At 38.4% G+C, this 17737-nt stretch overlaps 1 long non-coding RNA gene across 1 annotated transcript in view; it reads left to right on the top strand.

Moving 5' to 3' along the window:
• Positions 1-17147, top strand: part of LOC128385190 (uncharacterized) — a 141515-nt gene extending 124368 nt beyond the window's left edge. Inside the window, exon 3 of the long non-coding RNA XR_008324650.1 lies at positions 17088-17147. This is a non-coding gene — a long non-coding RNA (uncharacterized LOC128385190). The remainder of the gene's footprint in view (positions 1-17087) is intronic.
• The last annotated feature ends 590 nt before the right edge of the window (positions 17148-17737 follow it).

The following is a 17737-nucleotide window of genomic DNA, read 5'->3' on the forward strand; positions in this document are numbered from 1 at the left end:
CCTTCTTCCTCCCTCCTTTCTTTCCTTCTTCCTCCCTCCCTTCCATCCTTCCTCCTTTCCTTCCTTCTTCCTCCCTTCTATCCTCCTTTCCTTCCTTCCTCCATCCCCCTTCTTTCCTTCCTTCCTTCCATCCTTCCTTTTTTCCTCTGTCATCGTTTTAACGTTCATTCTCTTTTTTCTTTTTTTGGAGGGAACAGCTCATTTCATCTCTATTTTTATCTTCTTTTATTCTGATTTCATTCTTTTTATTTAACTTTTTTTTGTCCTTTTCTGTTTGTTTTTTTTGTCTTTCTCTACTTCTTCAAATTATCCTCTTTTCCTTCTATTGTTCCAACATCTTTCATTCACCGCTGATTATAGGGTTAATCTGGCACGTTATTTACAATCCTTTCCCCTCTTGTTTGACCGCCGCTCATTTTGCAATCTCTTCTGTAAAAGAAAAAAAAAAGAAAAGAAAAGGACACCTACTTACATCACGTCCCCAAAATCTCAGTTAAAAAAGCTTTTAAATCAAATGTAAGTCCTTCTATCCTTCCTTTCTCTTTTCCTTCCTTCCTTCCCTCCTTCCTTCCTTCGTCCTTCCCTCCTTCCTTCCTTCCATCTGTCCTTCCTTCCTTCCTTTCCTTCCTTCCTTCTTTCCTTCCATCCTTCCTTCCTTCATTCCCTCCTTCCTTTCTCCTTTACTTCTTTCCTCCCTCCCTCCTTCTCTCTCTTCCCCCCCACCTTCCTCCCTTCTTCCCTCCCTCCTTTCCTTCCTTCCTTCTTTCTTCCTTCTTCCCTCCCTTACTTCCTTCCTTCCTTCCCTCCCTCCTTTCCTTCCTTCTTCCTCCTTCCTTTCTTTCCTTCTTCCTCCCTCCCTTCCATCCTAAAAAGGAAGTTAGGAAGGAAGGAAGGAAGGTGTGTGTGTGTGTGTGTATGTGTGTGTGTGTGTCTCTCTCTCTCTCTATGTGTGTGTGTGTGTGTGTGTGTGTGTGTGTGTCTCTCTCTCTCTCTCTCTCTCTCTGTGTGTGTGTGTGTGTGTGTCTCTCTCTCTGTGTGTGTGTGTGTGTGTGTCTCTGTGTGTGTGTGTGTGTGTGTGTGTGTGTGTGTGTGTGTGTGAGAGAGAGAGAGAGTGTGGGAAAGCAGCTTATAGTTTCATGTGATGTGATTTATATATAGAGACGTGAGTTCTGTTTTTAACGCAGAAGTCTTTGAATATTTCTGCAACTCTGTGAAAAAATCCGATTTGTCGGCTTTCTGTGGAGAAATCAGATGTTTGGCTCTCCGTATCTGTGACCTTTGACCTGTGATCGAGCTTGTGAAGGTTCACACGATGTTAGCGATGATTTAAAAATGAAGATATTGAAAGTTTCTTTATTAAACCTGACTGTCTGCACACAGCCGCACACATGATTTAGTTACTTTTAACCCTTTATAGGACACTCATTGAAAGGAAGGAAGGAAGGAAGGGAGGGAGGAAGGAAAGGAAGGAAGGAAGGACGGAGGAAAGAAGGAAGGAAGGAAGGAAGGTAGGGGGAGGAAAGAAAGAGAGAAGGAGGGAGGGAGGAAAGAAGGAAGGAAGGAGAAAGGGGGATGGAGGAAGGAAGGGAGGAGAGAAGGAGGGAGTGAGGAAGGGAGGAAAGAAGGAAGGAAGGAAGAAGAAAGGGGGATGGAGGAAGGAAAGAAGGAAGGGAGGAGAGAAGGAGGGAGGGAGGAAGAACAGATGGAAGTAAGGAAAGGAAGGAAGCAAGGACGGAGGAAGGAAAGAAGGAAGGGAGGAGAGAAGGAGGGAGGGAGGAAGGACAGATGGAAGGAAGGAAAGGAAGGAAGGAAGGACAGAGGAAGGAAGGAAAGGAAGGAAGGAAGGACAGAGGAAATAAGGAACGAGGGAGGGAGAAAGGAAAAGAGGAAGTAAAGGAAGGAAAGAAGGAAGAAAGGAAGGAAGGAAGGATATTTTGGGATATTTACAGAAGTTACCAAATATAATTATTTGCCCAATAAAGGGTTAAAGGTTTAAGTTAAATAGTAACAGGATGCATGAAGCCGAGCTCACAGCTGTTAGCTCCTCAGGACAGAGGTTCGTCCGTCCTCTGGTGTTTTATAACAAATTACATCATTTTATTTCTAGTTTGTTACTCAGTAAACCTCGGCTGTCTTGTTCCCAGTGTGTAGGCGGGTTTATATCCACTAGTATTTATTCTCTCTGCTCACACAAAACAAATCCTGAGTAATAAAAAATATACCTCTAAATAAAACCAACACATGGCTGAGGTAGAGAGGCTGGTTTATCAATCATAGTAATGATAGTAGTGAAATAATAATAATGATAGAAGTCGGTTTATCAATAATAATATTAAAATAATTAAAATTAAAATTAATAATAATGATGATAATAATAAAATAATAATATGTCGGTTTATCAATAATAATAATAAAATAATTACAATTAATAATAATAATAATAATACTAATAATTAAAATAATAATAATTAAAATAAAATAAATTAATAATAATAATTAAAATAAAATGAATTATTATTAATAATAATAATAATAATAATAATAGTAATCATAATAATCATAATTAAAATAAAATAAATTAATAATAATAATTAAAATACAATAAATTAATAATAATATTAAAAATAATAATGACAAATAATAATAACAAGAACAAAACAACATATTTGTTATATAAGTTTTAGATCAGAGGTGTCAAACATACGGCCCATGGGCCAAAACCGGCCCGCCGAGGGGTCTAATCCGGCCCCCTGTTTTCCTTCCTTCTATCTGTCCTTCTTCCCTTCCTTCCTTCCTTCCTTCCTTCCTTCCTTCTTCCCTTCCTTCCTTCTTTCCTTCCTTCCTTCCTTCTTCCCTTCCTTCCTTGGGCTGTATGTGACCCTTCAGCAACAGTTTAATGCATCAATTTAAACTTTCTTTTGCAGCTATTCTGAAAAAAATTGGTTAAAAATTGGCATCGAATTAAGTTGGAAACCCTCTGGGCTTCTGTCCGCACACGTTATTGCACAAACAGGAAACACTGGGAATGAACTTCAATTATGTGTGTGTGTGTGTGTCTGTGTGTGTGTGTGTGTGTGTGTGTGTGTGTCTGTGTGTGTGTTTATAAGACGAAAATGTGTTTGGCTGTCTTTGAAACGTGGCTGCCATTGTTCGACTGTCCTTCTTGGCACATGACACATGACTCATAGTGTGTATTTTTTCGTGTGTGTTTTCGTGTGTGTGTGTGTGTGTGTATCAGACAAAGACAGTGTGTGTGTATACAGCTTGGCTTAGAGGTCAGACGCAGAGCAGAGGGCGTCTCTGCCTACAATCTGGACCTGCTGTGTGTGTCTGTCCTCTGTCTGCCTCGGGTTTATATACAGTAAACTCAGCCAGACATCCTTCATAGCACTGCTGCCACTAATATGAATTATAACTAATGCACTATATGATAGAAAAAGGGTTTATTTAAATGAAAATACTATTCATCTCAGTCTTTCTGGCATTTACTGGATCTTTTTTTATTTATTTTCTGAGTGATATTGAAGTGAAGGAGAGTGAAAACGACAGAGGCAGAGAGAGGGAGAGAGAGGGAGAGGTCAGTGCAGGCTGAGCTGGAGAGAAGAATGCACAATAACCCTCTGAAAATGTAATAAACGCAGGGAAATGTTTCATGTATTTTGAGGTCCACTTCACTGTCCTTCAAGGGCTCACATGAGGAGAAAACAGGGCAGTCAAAATTAGCCTGCGTCAGTTCCACGTGGTGCTGCTTTCTACATTTCAGAGGAAAATATTATACTTTATTTGACAGCTTTAGTTAGTTTTCAGATGAAGATTTAACACAATGGAAAATATAACATACAACACATTAAAGATGAAACACTGGACTAAACTAGCTAACCGTATATAAAGTAGTATAAACTAGCTAACCGTATATAAAGTAGTATAAACTAGCTAACTGTATATAAAGTAGTATAAACTAGCTAACTGTATATAAAATAGTATAAACTAGCTAACTGTATATAAAGTAGTGTAAACTAGCTAACCGTATATAAAGTAGTCTAAACTAGCTAACTGTGTATAAAGTAGTATAAATTAGCTAACTGTATATAAAGTAGTATAAACTAGCTAACTGTATATAAAGTAGTATAAACTAGCTAACCGTATATAAAGTAGTATAAACTAGCTAACTGTATATAAAGTAGTATAAACTAGCTAACTGTATATAAAGTAGTATAAACTAGCTAACTGTATATAAAGTAGTATAAACTAGCTAACTGTATATAAAGTAGTGTAAACTAGCTAACTGTATATAAAGTAGTCTAAACTAGCTAACTGTGTATAAAGTAGTATAAACTAGCTAACTGTATATAAAGTAGTATAAACTAGCTAACCGTATATAAAGTAGTATAAACTAGCTAACTGTATATAAAGTAGTAAACTAGCTAACTGTATATAAAGTAGCGTAAACTAGCTAACTGTATATAAAGTAGTGTAAACTAGGTAACTGTATATAAAGTAGTGTAAACTAGCTAACTGTATATAAAGTAGTATAAACTAGCTAACTGTATATAAAGTAGTAAACTAGCTAACTGTATATAAAGTAGCGTAAACTAGCTAACTGTATATAAAGTAGTGTAAACTAGGTAACTGTACATAAAGTAGCGTAAACTAGCTAACTGTATATAAAGTAGTATAAACTAGCTAACTGTATGTAAAGTAGTGTAAACTAGCTAACTGTATATAAAGTAGTGTAAGCTAGCTAACTGTATATAAAGTAGTATAAACTAGCTAACTGTATATAAAGTAGTATAAACTAGCTAACTGTATATAAAGTAGTGTAAACTAGCTAACTGTATATAAAGTAGTATAAACTAGCTAACTGTATATAAAGTAGAATAAACTAGCTAACTGTATATAAAGTAGTATAAACTAGCTAACTGTATATAAAGTAGTATAAACTAGCTAACAGTATATAAAGTAGTGTAAACTAGCTAACTGTATAAACTAGCTAACTGTATATAAAGTAGTGTAAACTAGCTAACTGTATATAAAGTAGTGTAAACTAGCTAACTGTATATAAAGTAGTGTAAACTAGCTAACTGTATATAAAGTAGTGTAAACTAGCTAACTGTATATAAAGTAGTATAAACTAGCTAACTGTATATAAAGTAGCATAAACTAGCTAACTGTATATAAAGTAGTATAAACTAGCTAACTGTATATAAAGTAGTATAAACTAGCTAACTGTATATAAAGTAGTGTAAACCAGAGACATTATAATAAGAGGAGACATATCACTCCCATTGAAATGCATAGGGAAACTACGTAACGCCAAGATGGCCGGTGTTTGCACATGTCCCGCCTCTTCTGGTGCCGTTGCTCCAATCATTTTGCTGGTCCTACGCGGTCACGTTTTTGCGACACTTGGAAGTCATTTTCAACAGCGATATTTTAAAACACATGATCAGCAGTTTATACTACTTTGTGTACATATATTTTGTAATGCTTTATCCAAAATTGTGGCATGATCTGGGAAAGTTGACTGTGAGCAAACTCCTGTCTCTGCTGTGAGCGTAAGATGACGTCTTGCTGTCAGTGCCTGCCGTAAATGAAGACTGTCGTGAAGTATTGCGCATGCGCAGTCCAAGATGCCTGTAAGGAAAAAGGCTTTTAAAACGTTAATTTGATACCAAACCATCAAACCCTTTCAGCAATTATAGTTTGATTTTCATCGTGATTTCAAAACATATGTTTTTTATGTCCCTTACACCTCGGAAAATGGAGATACAGCTCTCTCCCTATTCATTTAGATAGCCGGTTGGTCTTCCTATGGCCAAATAGCTGCCCGGAGGCGTGGCCAATTTTGCCGCCGAGTGAGATGACTTGCCTTAGAAGGACTTTGTGTAAACTAGCTAACTGTATATAAAGTAGTGTAAACTAGCTAACTGTATATAAAGTAGTGTAAACTAGCTAACTGTATATAAAGTAGTATAAACTAGCTAACTGTATATAAAGTAGCATAAACTAGCTAACTGTATATAAAGTAGTATAAACTAGCTAACCGTATATAAAGTAGTATAAACTAGCTAACTGTATATAAAGTAGTATAAACTAGCTAACTGTATATAAAGTAGTATAAACTAGCTAACTGTATATAAAGTAGTATAAACTAGCTAACTGTATATAAAGTAGTGTAAACTAGCTAACTGTATATAAAGTAGTCTAAACTAGCTAACTGTGTATAAAGTAGTATAAACTAGCTAACTGTATATAAAGTAGTATAAACTAGCTAACCGTATATAAAGTAGTATAAACTAGCTAACTGTATATAAAGTAGTAAACTAGCTAACTGTATATAAAGTAGCGTAAACTAGCTAACTGTATATAAAGTAGTGTAAACTAGGTAACTGTATATAAAGTAGTGTAAACTAGCTAACTGTATATAAAGTAGTGTAAGCTAGCTAACTGTATATAAAGTAGTATAAACTAGCTAACTGTATGTAAAGTAGTGTAAACTAGCTAACTGTATATAAAGTAGTGTAAGCTAGCTAACTGTATATAAAGTAGTATAAACTAGCTAACTGTATATAAAGTAGTATAAACTAGCTAACTGTATATAAAGTAGTGTAAACTAGCTAACTGTATATAAAGTAGTATAAACTAGCTAACTGTATATAAAGTAGAATAAACTAGCTAACTGTATATAAAGTAGTATAAACTAGCTAACTGTATATAAAGTAGTATAAACTAGCTAACAGTATATAAAGTAGTGTAAACTAGCTAACTGTATAAACTAGCTAACTGTATATAAAGTAGTGTAAACTAGCTAACTGTATATAAAGTAGTGTAAACTAGCTAACTGTATATAAAGTAGTGTAAACTAGCTAACTGTATATAAAGTAGTGTAAACTAGCTAACTGTATATAAAGTAGTATAAACTAGCTAACTGTATATAAAGTAGCATAAACTAGCTAACTGTATATAAAGTAGTATAAACTAGCTAACTGTATATAAAGTAGTGTAAACTAGCTAACTGTATAAACTAGCTAACTGTATATAAAGTAGTGTAAACTAGCTAACTGTATAAACTAGCTAACTGTATATAAAGTAGTGTAAACTAGCTAACTGTATAAACTAGCTAACTGTATATAAAGTAGTATAAACTAGCTAACAGTATATAAAGTAGTGTAAACTAGCTAACTGTATAAACTAGCTAACTGTATATAAAGTAGTGTAAACTAGCTAACTGTATATAAAGTAGTGTAAACTAGCTAACTGTATATAAAGTAGTGTAAACTAGCTAACTGTATATAAAGTAGTGTAAACTAGCTAACTGTATATAAAGTAGTATAAACTAGCTAACTGTATATAAAGTAGCATAAACTAGCTAACTGTATATAAAGTAGTATAAACTAGCTAACTGTATATAAAGTAGTATAAACTAGCTAACTGTATATAAAGTAGTGTAAACCAGAGACATTATAATAAGAGGAGACATATCACTCCCATTGAAATGCATAGGGAAACTACGTAACGCCAAGATGGCCGGTGTTTGCACATGTCCCGCCTCTTCTGGTGCCGTTGCTCCAATCATTTTGCTGGTCCTACGCGGTCACGTTTTTGCGACACTTGGAAGTCATTTTCAACAGCGATATTTTAAAACACATGATCAGCAGTTTATACTACTTTGTGTACATATATTTTGTAATGCTTTATCCAAAATTGTGGCATGATCTGGGAAAGTTGACTGTGAGCAAACTCCTGTCTCTGCTGTGAGCGTAAGATGACGTCTTGCTGTCAGTGCCTGCCGTAAATGAAGACTGTCGTGAAGTATTGCGCATGCGCAGTCCAAGATGCCTGTAAGGAAAAAGGCTTTTAAAACGTTAATTTGATACCAAACCATCAAACCCTTTCAGCAATTATAGTTTGATTTTCATCGTGATTTCAAAACATATGTTTTTTATGTCCCTTACACCTCGGAAAATGGAGATACAGCTCTCTCCCTATTCATTTAGATAGCCGGTTGGTCTTCCTATGGCCAAATAGCTGCCCGGAGGCGTGGCCAATTTTGCCGCCGAGTGAGATGACTTGCCTTAGAAGGACTTTGTGTAAACTAGCTAACTGTATATAAAGTAGTGTAAACTAGCTAACTGTATATAAAGTAGTCTAAACTAGCTAACTGTGTATAAAGTAGTATAAACTAGCTAACTGTGTATAAAGTAGTATAAACTAGCTAACTGTATATAAAGTAGTATAAACTAGCTAACTGTATATAAAGTAGTATAAACTAGCTAACTGTATATAAAGTAGTATAAACTAGCTAACTGTATATAAAGTAGTATAAACTAGCTAACTGTATATAAAGTAGTGTAAACTAGCTAACTGTATATAAAGTAGTGTAAACTAGCTAACTGTATATAAAGTAGTGTAAACTAGCTAACTGTATATAAAGTAGTATAAACTAGCTAACCGTATATAAAGTAGTATAAACTAGCTAACTGTATATAAAGTAGTAAACTAGCTAACTGTATATAAAGTAGCGTAAACTAGCTAACTGTATATAAAGTAGTGTAAACTAGGTAACTGTATATAAAGTAGTGTAAACTAGCTAACTGTATATAAAGTAGTGTAAACTAGGTAACTGTACATAAAGTAGCGTAAACTAGCTAACTGTATATAAAGTAGTATAAACTAGCTAACTGTATGTAAAGTAGTGTAAACTAGCTAACTGTATATAAAGTAGTGTAAGCTAGCTAACTGTATATAAAGTAGTATAAACTAGCTAACTGTATATAAAGTAGTATAAACTAGCTAACTGTATATAAAGTAGTGTAAACTAGCTAACTGTATATAAAGTAGTATAAACTAGCTAACTGTATATAAAGTAGAATAAACTAGCTAACTGTATATAAAGTAGTATAAACTAGCTAACTGTATATAAAGTAGTATAAACTAGCTAACAGTATATAAAGTAGTGTAAACTAGCTAACTGTATAAACTAGCTAACTGTATATAAAGTAGTGTAAACTAGCTAACTGTATATAAAGTAGTGTAAACTAGCTAACTGTATATAAAGTAGTGTAAACTAGCTAACTGTATATAAAGTAGTGTAAACTAGCTAACTGTATATAAAGTAGTATAAACTAGCTAACTGTATATAAAGTAGTGTAAACTAGCTAACTGTATATAAAGTAGTGTAAACTAGCTAACTGTATATAAAGTAGTATAAACTAGCTAACTGTGTATAAAGTAGTATAAACTAGCTAACTGTGTATAAAGTAGTATAAACTAGCTAACTGTATATAAAGTAGTATAAACTAGCTAACTGTATATAAAGTAGTATAAACTAGCTAACTGTATATAAAGTAGTCTAAACTAGCTAACTGTATATAAAGTAGTCTAAACTAGCTAACTGTGTATAAAGTAGTCTAAACTAGCTAACTGTGTATAAAGTAGTGTAAACTAGCTCCACCTCCAGCAGCTACAACAGTAACATGCTGCTCTAACACTGATGCTTCACTATTAATAATATAATGATGTCATATATAATAATATATCACTACTTTTACTGTAATACTGCATACTACATCACTATAATACTGCAGTACCTTTACTGTAATACTGCATACTACATCACTATAATACTGCAGTACTTTTACTGTAATACTGCATACTACATCACTCATAATACTGCAGTACCTTTACTGTAATACTTGAAGTGTTGCTGGGAAACAATCTGCTTCCTGTTACTTTTTAATGGACTTTTTGGATGCAATTTAAAAAAATATGCAGATATAGAAATGAATGGGAACCTTGTTTTATGATTTTAGCATCTAATTATTTAAAAAAGCTGCTGTAAAAGTCAAAAAACAGAAAAGAAACTTTCTCATTTAAAAAAATCTTCCGAGTTTCTGAGGCGCACTTGAATGCATCATGATATCTCGCACGTTCTTCCATACAAAGCGTTGTAGATTTCAGAGTTTACGCCGTTTTTACAGTTTACAAAGCGATGCGGGTGCACTGCCCGTCTTCTAAGTGTTTACATTTTCCAGCAGAGATAACGCGTCCACGCCTCTCTAGTGTAGCGTGACAGGACTGCAGGGTAAGAAAGCTGTGCGGGTGCAGGCGTGCTGTTTAGGATATAATGAACCGGAGTTTGCAGCTCTAAAAATAGAAAACAATTTGTGGCGGGTAAAGTTTTATTTGGGGTGAGCCGCCATGAATAAAGTCATATATGGGAAACACTGCAATTGATTAACTGAGAAAATAAACTAGAGATTAATTGATGATGGAAATAATTGTTAGTCGTTCATTCTGTAGTTATAAAATTATATGAAAGTTACATTTTTTCCTTTTGTCTGTACAGTAATCTTGACTCAGGCGTTTAAAATCTTTGCTGAACTAGAACATTTGCTAATTATCTCACTGTTCATACAGTATGGAAACCTGACGACTGTTTTTAGACATCGAAATGACAATAATGTAAAGATTTATTGAGATATGAGCAATAAATATGCGTTATCATTACCATTTCACAATGCTATATATATATATTTGCACAGCAAACCTAGCAACTCTCCCTCTCTCTCTCTCTCTCTCTCTCTCTCTCCTCTCTCTCCTCTCTCTCTCTCTCTCTCTCTCTCTCTCTCTCTCTCTTCTATCTCTCTCTCTCTCTCTCTCCCCTATCTCTCTCTCTTTCTCTCTCTCTCTCTCTCTCTCTCTCTTCTCCTCTCTCTCTGTCGCTCTCTCTCTCTTTCTCTCTCTCTCTTCTCCTCTCTCTCTGTCGCTCTCTCTCTCTTTCTCTCTCTTCTCCTCTCTCTCTGTTGCTCTCTCTCTCTCTCTCTCTCTCTTTCTCTCTCTCCCTCTCTCTCCCCCGCTCTCTCTCTCTCTCTTCTCCTCTCTCTCTGTCGCTCTCTCTCTCTCTCTCTCTCTCTTCTCTCTCTCTCTCTCTCTCTCTCTCTCTCTCCCCCCCCCCCTCTCTCTCTCTCTCTCTCTCTCTCTCTTTCTCTCTTATATAGCTCCAAATTTTGCCCAAGTCTCTCCTGCAAAAGAGATCTCCAATATTTATGAGATTAAAACAGGTTAAATGAAATATATATACTATAATAGACCTAAGGCTTATGGGAAAGTCCTTATTTTTGCAGGTTTTTCATCAGATATCTCGTAAGTGTTGGACATGCAGTTCACAATGAAGGACAATATGATGAGAGTATAATTTCCAGTAAGGTGTGTCCGTAGCTTTTTTTACCTACCGCAGTTTATCTAGAAATCTCCAGACGATCAGAAGACGGGGGAGATATCTGATTGTCTGGTATTGCGTAACTATCTGTAATCAAATAGTTGTGAAGCTGAGAGATATTGAAACTATTGTGGCTGGGAATTTATCTGCTGTTAAATATATATGCAGGTTTTAACATTATTCACACAGTCTGATTGGTGCTGGACTCAACCCTAACTTAAAGTAGGATTGATTGCAGGTGTCATTTGATGGGAGACGTTTCAATACTACTTATATAACTTTAAGGTATCGAGCACAGATACCGAGCCCTACTTGAACTTATTGTTTGTTTAACCCAGGCGGGGAGTTCCTGTCCTCTGAAATGAGGCCAACCAGGAAGTAACTGAGAGCTGCATTCTATCAAAAGGGCACCAGGGGGCGACCGTCTCTATACAAGTCAATGGAGAATTCACCAACTTCTCACTTGATTTCTAACCTCAGTAAACGTTTTCAAAATGTGTTTATGGTCTCAATCGCTAGTTTAAAGCCTTCTTCAATGCAGTATGATGTTCATTTGGGACATTTTGGCCTCCCTGATTTTATATGTGACGATAAAGCAGGGTATGCATTAGGGCGTGGCTACGTCCTGATTGACAGGTTGATTGACCAATGTCCTCGAGATCCAACCCTCGTAACCATAGCAACCTCCCCGCTCCGCTCATGGTTCCGCCTCATGCCCATATAAGTAGAATCCGTGTTTTTATTTTTCCCAGCATGCACCTGAAATTTTCAAGATGGTGCTGCCTAGATTCGAAACTATTGGCTTCCGAGCAGCAGTTGGCTCCTTTTATATCAGGTGGCCTCCCGGCTGCAGCCAACCAAAGGCCAGGGAACGAACCCCTTCCACTAATCGTCGCTGCGTCATGGCTCACACCTATCTGCATGTAAAAATCAAACGCACCAATAAGAAGAAGTGGATTCATCTCATTCCTAACATTATCTGTCCTCTACATGAATCTAATCCTTTCCTTTAGGTTATTTAGATCATTTTCTCTGCTTGTTGTCAAAACTTTTATTGTTCCACTTATCATAATATGGTAACTGCGGAGTAATTGTCTAGTGAGCGTCGTTGTCGCTCCCTAAAGCCTGAATGATGAATATTTATTGTCTTTTCTTATTTAAAAAAAAAAAAAAAAAAAAAGCAGGTTTTCAAGCTACTTCCTGATGATTGAGGGAAACATTGTGTCGAGTGATGCTTCGCCATCTGGATGTTTAGATGTTGGATGTTAGATGGTTGAACATATGGACACACACACACACACACACACACACACACACACACACACATACACACACACACACACACACACACACACCAGTCGACTGTGCTATTCAGAAGCATATGGTTCTTTGAGATAGAGTGGAGACAGACTGGGCTATTCTGTTGGATAGCACCGAGGGCCTCAACATTGTTAGAAGTGCTGCCAAACAAACTTCACCACACATACACACACACACACACACACACACACACACACACACACACACACACACACACACACACACACACACACACACACACACACACACACAGAGTCTCGCCTCACTAGCTGCTTTTTTGCTGTTTGTTTCAATGCAAAGTGAAAGGCAGCTCGCTACTGATTCACTTTCTGCAGGAGAGGAAGAGGAAGAGGAAGAGAGGAAGAGGAGAGCATCTGAGTTGTAACAGTGTGAAGTGAAAATGAAGATACCTGTGAGCTCATTCTGCAGCGACGTTCGGGCCTCGGCTGCTCTTTTGTTCATTATAAACTCCGCTTTTTTTTTTCCCTTTTTAGTCTGTTTGGTTGTCTCATTATGAAGATTACTTTCTAAATTGATTTTTTTTTCTTTTATCTTCTCAGTCCCTTTTATTTTAGAGTCTGGTATAAGCATTATTGTTATCACTATGAGAAGAAAAACTGAAACTCTCTTCTCCTCTTTCTTTTTTTTACATCACAAATTAAAATGCCTTTAGTTTAATTCGGGCCTTGACGAAGGGCTCTATTTAAACTCAGACTGAACTCCAGCTTTCTGTTATTATTTCAGGCGGTAATATGCTTTTCTCTCTGATAGATAATACAAGATTTCTAGCGCTTTCTTCAAATTGATTTTGCTTAATTAACCTCGCAGTGCTGAGACTGTGAGGCTGCTTCTCACTTTCATCTCCTGACTAGCAGGTTCTGTCGCAGCTGGGCCGGATTTCATTTCAGCTTGTGTGTGTGTGTGTGAGATAAAATACAACTCTAACCTTTTCCTCCAGTCAAGGAAGGAAGGGAGGAAGAAAGAAGGTAGGAAAGGAGGGAGGAAGAAGGAAGGTAGGAAAGGAGGGAGGAAGGAAGGAAGAGAGGACGGAGGAACGAAGGAAGGGAGGAATGGAGGGAGGAAGGAAAGAACAAAGGAAGGTAGGAAAGGAGGGAGGGAAGAACGGAGGAAGGGAGGAAGAAGGAAGGTAGGAAAGGAGGGAGGAAGGAACGAAGGAAGAAAGAAAGGAGGGAAGAAGGAAGGGAGGAAGAAAGAAGGGAGGAAAGGAGGGAGGAAGGAAGGGAGGTAGGAAAGGAGGGAGGAAGGAAGGAAAGAACAAAGGAAGGAAGGAAAGGAGGGAGGAAGGAAGGAAGGGAGGAAAGGAAGGGAGGGAAGAAGGAAGGGAGGCAGAAGGAAGGTAGGAAAGGAAGGAGGGTGGGAGGGAGGAAGGAAAGAAGAAAGGGAGGACGGAGGAAAGAAGGGAGGGAAGGAGGAAGGAAGGAAGGGCTTTCTTCAAATTGATTTAGCTTAATTAACCTCCCAGTGCTGTGACGATGAGGCTGCTTCTCACTTTCATCTCCTGACTAGCAGGTTCTGTCGCAGCTGGGCCGGATTTCATTTCAGCTTGTGTGTGTGTGTGTGTGTGAGAGATAAAATACAACTCTAACCTTTTCCTCCAGTCAAGGAAGGAAGGGAGGAAGAAGGAAGGAAAGAACGAAGGAAGGGAGGAAGAAGGAAGGGAGGAATGGAGGGAGGCAGAAGGAAGGTAGGAAAGGAAGGAGGGTGGGAGGGAGGGAGGGAGGAAGGAAGAAGGAAGGGAGGAAGAAAGAAGGTAGGTAGGAAAGGAGAGAGGGAGGGAGGGAGGAAGGAAGAAGAAAAGGAGGGAGGAAGAAGGTAGGTAGGAAAGGAGGGAGGAAGAAGGAAGGTAGGAAAGGAGGGAGGAAGAAGGAAGGAAAGAAGGAAAGGAGAGAGGAAGGAACGAAGGAAGAAAGAAAGAAGGAAAGGAGGGAATAAGGAAGGCGGGAGGGAGGAAGGAAAGAAGGAAGGAAGAAAGGAGGGAAGAAGGAAGGGAGGAAGAAAGAAGGTAGGAAAGGAGGGAGGAAGAAGGAAGGTAGGAAAGGAGGGAGGGTGGGATGGAGGAAGGAAAGAAGAAAGGGAGGACGGAGGAAAGAAGGAAGGTAGGAAAGGAAGGAGGAAGGAAAGCGGGAAGGAAGGAAGGAAAGAACAAAGGAAGGAAAGAATGTAGGAAGGTAGGAAAGGAGGGATGAAGGAAGGAAAGGAGGGAGGTAGGACTTTGATCCAGCATTATTCTGTGGATTAAAGGATGAGTTCACACTTTTTTTTCAAGTCTGTTTTAAACCAACAGCCAGGAGTCTAAACTTTAACTCGTAATAGAAAACATATCTTTCTTTTATTCTTTCTCTCATTTCACTTTAAAGCAAACCAGACACTTCATCACCAGATTCTCACTGCCAACACTTTTATTGCCTTGTTTATATTTTAAAGTCCCACCCTGTTACCACCCTCCCACCCTGTTACCCACCCACCCACCCTCCCACCCGCACCCACCCTCCCACCCGCACCCCATCAAGAGAAGAGTAATGGCTTCCCCAGCTTGCCTGCTCTCTCTCTTTCTCTCTTTCTCTCTCTCTTCATCTCTCTCTCTTTCTCGTCCTCTCTCTCTCTCTCTCTCTCTCTCGCTCTCTCTCTCTCTCTCCCCCCCCCCCCCCTCTCTCTCTCTCTCTCTCTTTCTCTCTCTCTCTCTTCGCAGCTATTAATAGAAACACATGAAGCTTCAATCAGTTGAATGAATAAACATTCAGTATAAATAGAAAACAATGAAGTAGGCAGCTCAGATATTTGTGCATGAGGGAAGAAGAAGAAGAAGAAGAAGTTTCAGGGGAAAGTCTAAACATCTTAGTCAACAATAGAAAACACAAATATGTCACCTTTTGTTGACCTGTAATTTGAGTGTAACCCCTCCTGAGGGGGGGGGGGGGGCAGTCATCGATTTCTCCCTCAAGTTTCAGCAAAAGTTCAGCCTGTGTTTTTTTTTGTTTTTTTTTTCAAGATATCAGATGAACTAATCAGGTTCCTGCTGCAGAGGGTTTTGGTTTTTATAGGGAATAAAACTTCCTCCACACTCCTCTTCTTCTGTGTTTAAATGTAAAAGTTGAATCTGAAGCTAATATGAAGCTTCAGCGTCCAAATGAGTCAAATAAAGTAGATTTGTTTCAACGTTAGTCTTTTTAGAGCTAAAGTTCCTCTTTTTGTTATACTTTCACCACAGCTCAACAGGAAACACTAACTCTCCTTAGAGTTCTCTCCCTTCTTCCTTCCTTCCTTCTTTCCTTCTCTCTTTCTTCCTCCCTCCTTCTTTCCTCCCTCCCTCCTTGTCTCTTTCTTTCCTCTCCATGACCTTCCATCTTTCCTTTCTCCCTCCTTTCCTTCCCTCCCTTCCTTCCTCCCTCCCTCCCTTCCTTCCTCCCTCCTTTCCTTCCTTCTTCCTCCCTTCCTTCCTTCCTCCCTCCCTTCCTTCCTTCCTCACATCCTTCCTTTCTCCCTCCTTTCCTTCCTTTCTTCTACCTTCCTTTCTCCCTCCTTTCCTTCCTTTCTTCTACCTTACTCCCTCCCTCCGTTCCTTCCTTCTTTCCTTTCCTCCCTTCCTCCCTCCTATCATTCCTTCTTCCTCCCTTCCTTCCTTCCTTCCTTCTTCCTCCCTTTCTTCCTCCTTTCCTTCCTCCTTTCCTTCCTTGACTCGAGGACAACAGGAGGGTTAAAGGAGGTCTCTTAATAGTCAGTATGAACAGGAGGAATGATTACAGAGAGGAAAAACCTTTCTTCTTTTTTTAATGTAAAAGGTATCTCCAACCTTTATTAGACGTATATGGTTAAGTACAGATTACATATACTGTAATACAGTCGATGCTGATGGCCGTCCAAATGAGTCCAATAAAGTAGATATATCTCAACATTACAGTCTTTTTAGAGCTAAAGTTCCTCTTTTTGTTACTATACTTCCTCTACAGCTCAACAGGAAACACTAAGAGGGAATTTGATGCTAAAAATGCTTCGTATCATCCTCCCGGGTCAAATTGACCCCGTCTGTTTTGATTGTTCCTTGTTTCCTCACTTCCTCCCTTCCTTCTTTCCTTCCTCCAACCCCCTTTCTTCCTTTCTTCTGTCCTTCATTCCTCCTTCCCTCCTTCTTTCCTTATCTCCTCCCTTCCTTCCTTCCTTCCTCCCTTCCTTCTTTCCTCCCTCCCTCCTTCCTTCTTTCCTTTCCTCCCATCCTCCCTTTCTCCCTCCTTTCCTTCCTTTCTTCTACCTTACTCCCTCCCTCCCTTCCTCCCTTCCCTCCTATCATTCCTTCCTTCCTCCCTCCCTCCCTTCCTTCTTCCTCCCTTTCTTCCTCCATTCCTTCTTCCTTTCCTTCCTCCCTTCCTTCCTCCCTCCCTTCCTTCCTTGACTTCTTTTTGTTACTATACTTCCACTACAGCTCAACAGGGAAACACTAAGAGGGAATTCGATGCTAAAAAGTTGTCGTTTTTTAGTGAATTGTTTTTAATCTAACTCACTCTTTATTTTATGTGTGTGTTTCTTTTAGAAGAGCGAGGCGGTTCAAGTCATCAGAGAATCAGAGACCAACACGGCCTGAACATTGAACAGGTAAGGAAGCATGATCACAACTTTCTATTTTAAAACCCAATCTTTTCATCTCCATACATACATTATTTTTCTTTCTTTCTTTTTTTTCCCCCCCTCACAAAATAAAACATGTTTTTCTTTTAAATACTTTCTCTTTCACTCCCTTTTTCACACAGTATTCGTATCATTTCTCCCTCGTTGGCTCTCGTCAGAAACCATTGTAGGTTCCCATGAATGCCACTGGCTGTTTATTTTGGCGGCATCGGTTGTGTGTGTGTGTGTTTTTGTGCCTTTATGTGTGTGTGTGTGTGTGTGTGTGTGTGTGTGTGTGTGTGTGTGTGTGTGTGTGTGTGTGTGTGTGTGGTAAGGCAGGAGGGGTGGGCTAAGGGGGTTAATTGGAGGCTTTAGGCCGTTTTTTAAAGAAATGAATTCTCTGCTTCTCGCTGTACAAACACTGTTCTCACATATCAGCCAATTACTGACACTTCACACACTCCTCTCTCTCTCTCTCTCTCTCTCTCTCTCTCTCTCTCTCTCTCTCTCTCTCTCTCTCCTTATATTATATCGCTTTTTCTCCTTCTGTCTGAACTCCGTCATGTCGCAGAAGCA

Source organism: Scomber japonicus, chromosome 23 (genome assembly GCF_027409825.1).
Source record: "Scomber japonicus isolate fScoJap1 chromosome 23, fScoJap1.pri, whole genome shotgun sequence".
Classification (NCBI taxonomy): domain Eukaryota; kingdom Metazoa; phylum Chordata; class Actinopteri; order Scombriformes; family Scombridae; genus Scomber; species Scomber japonicus.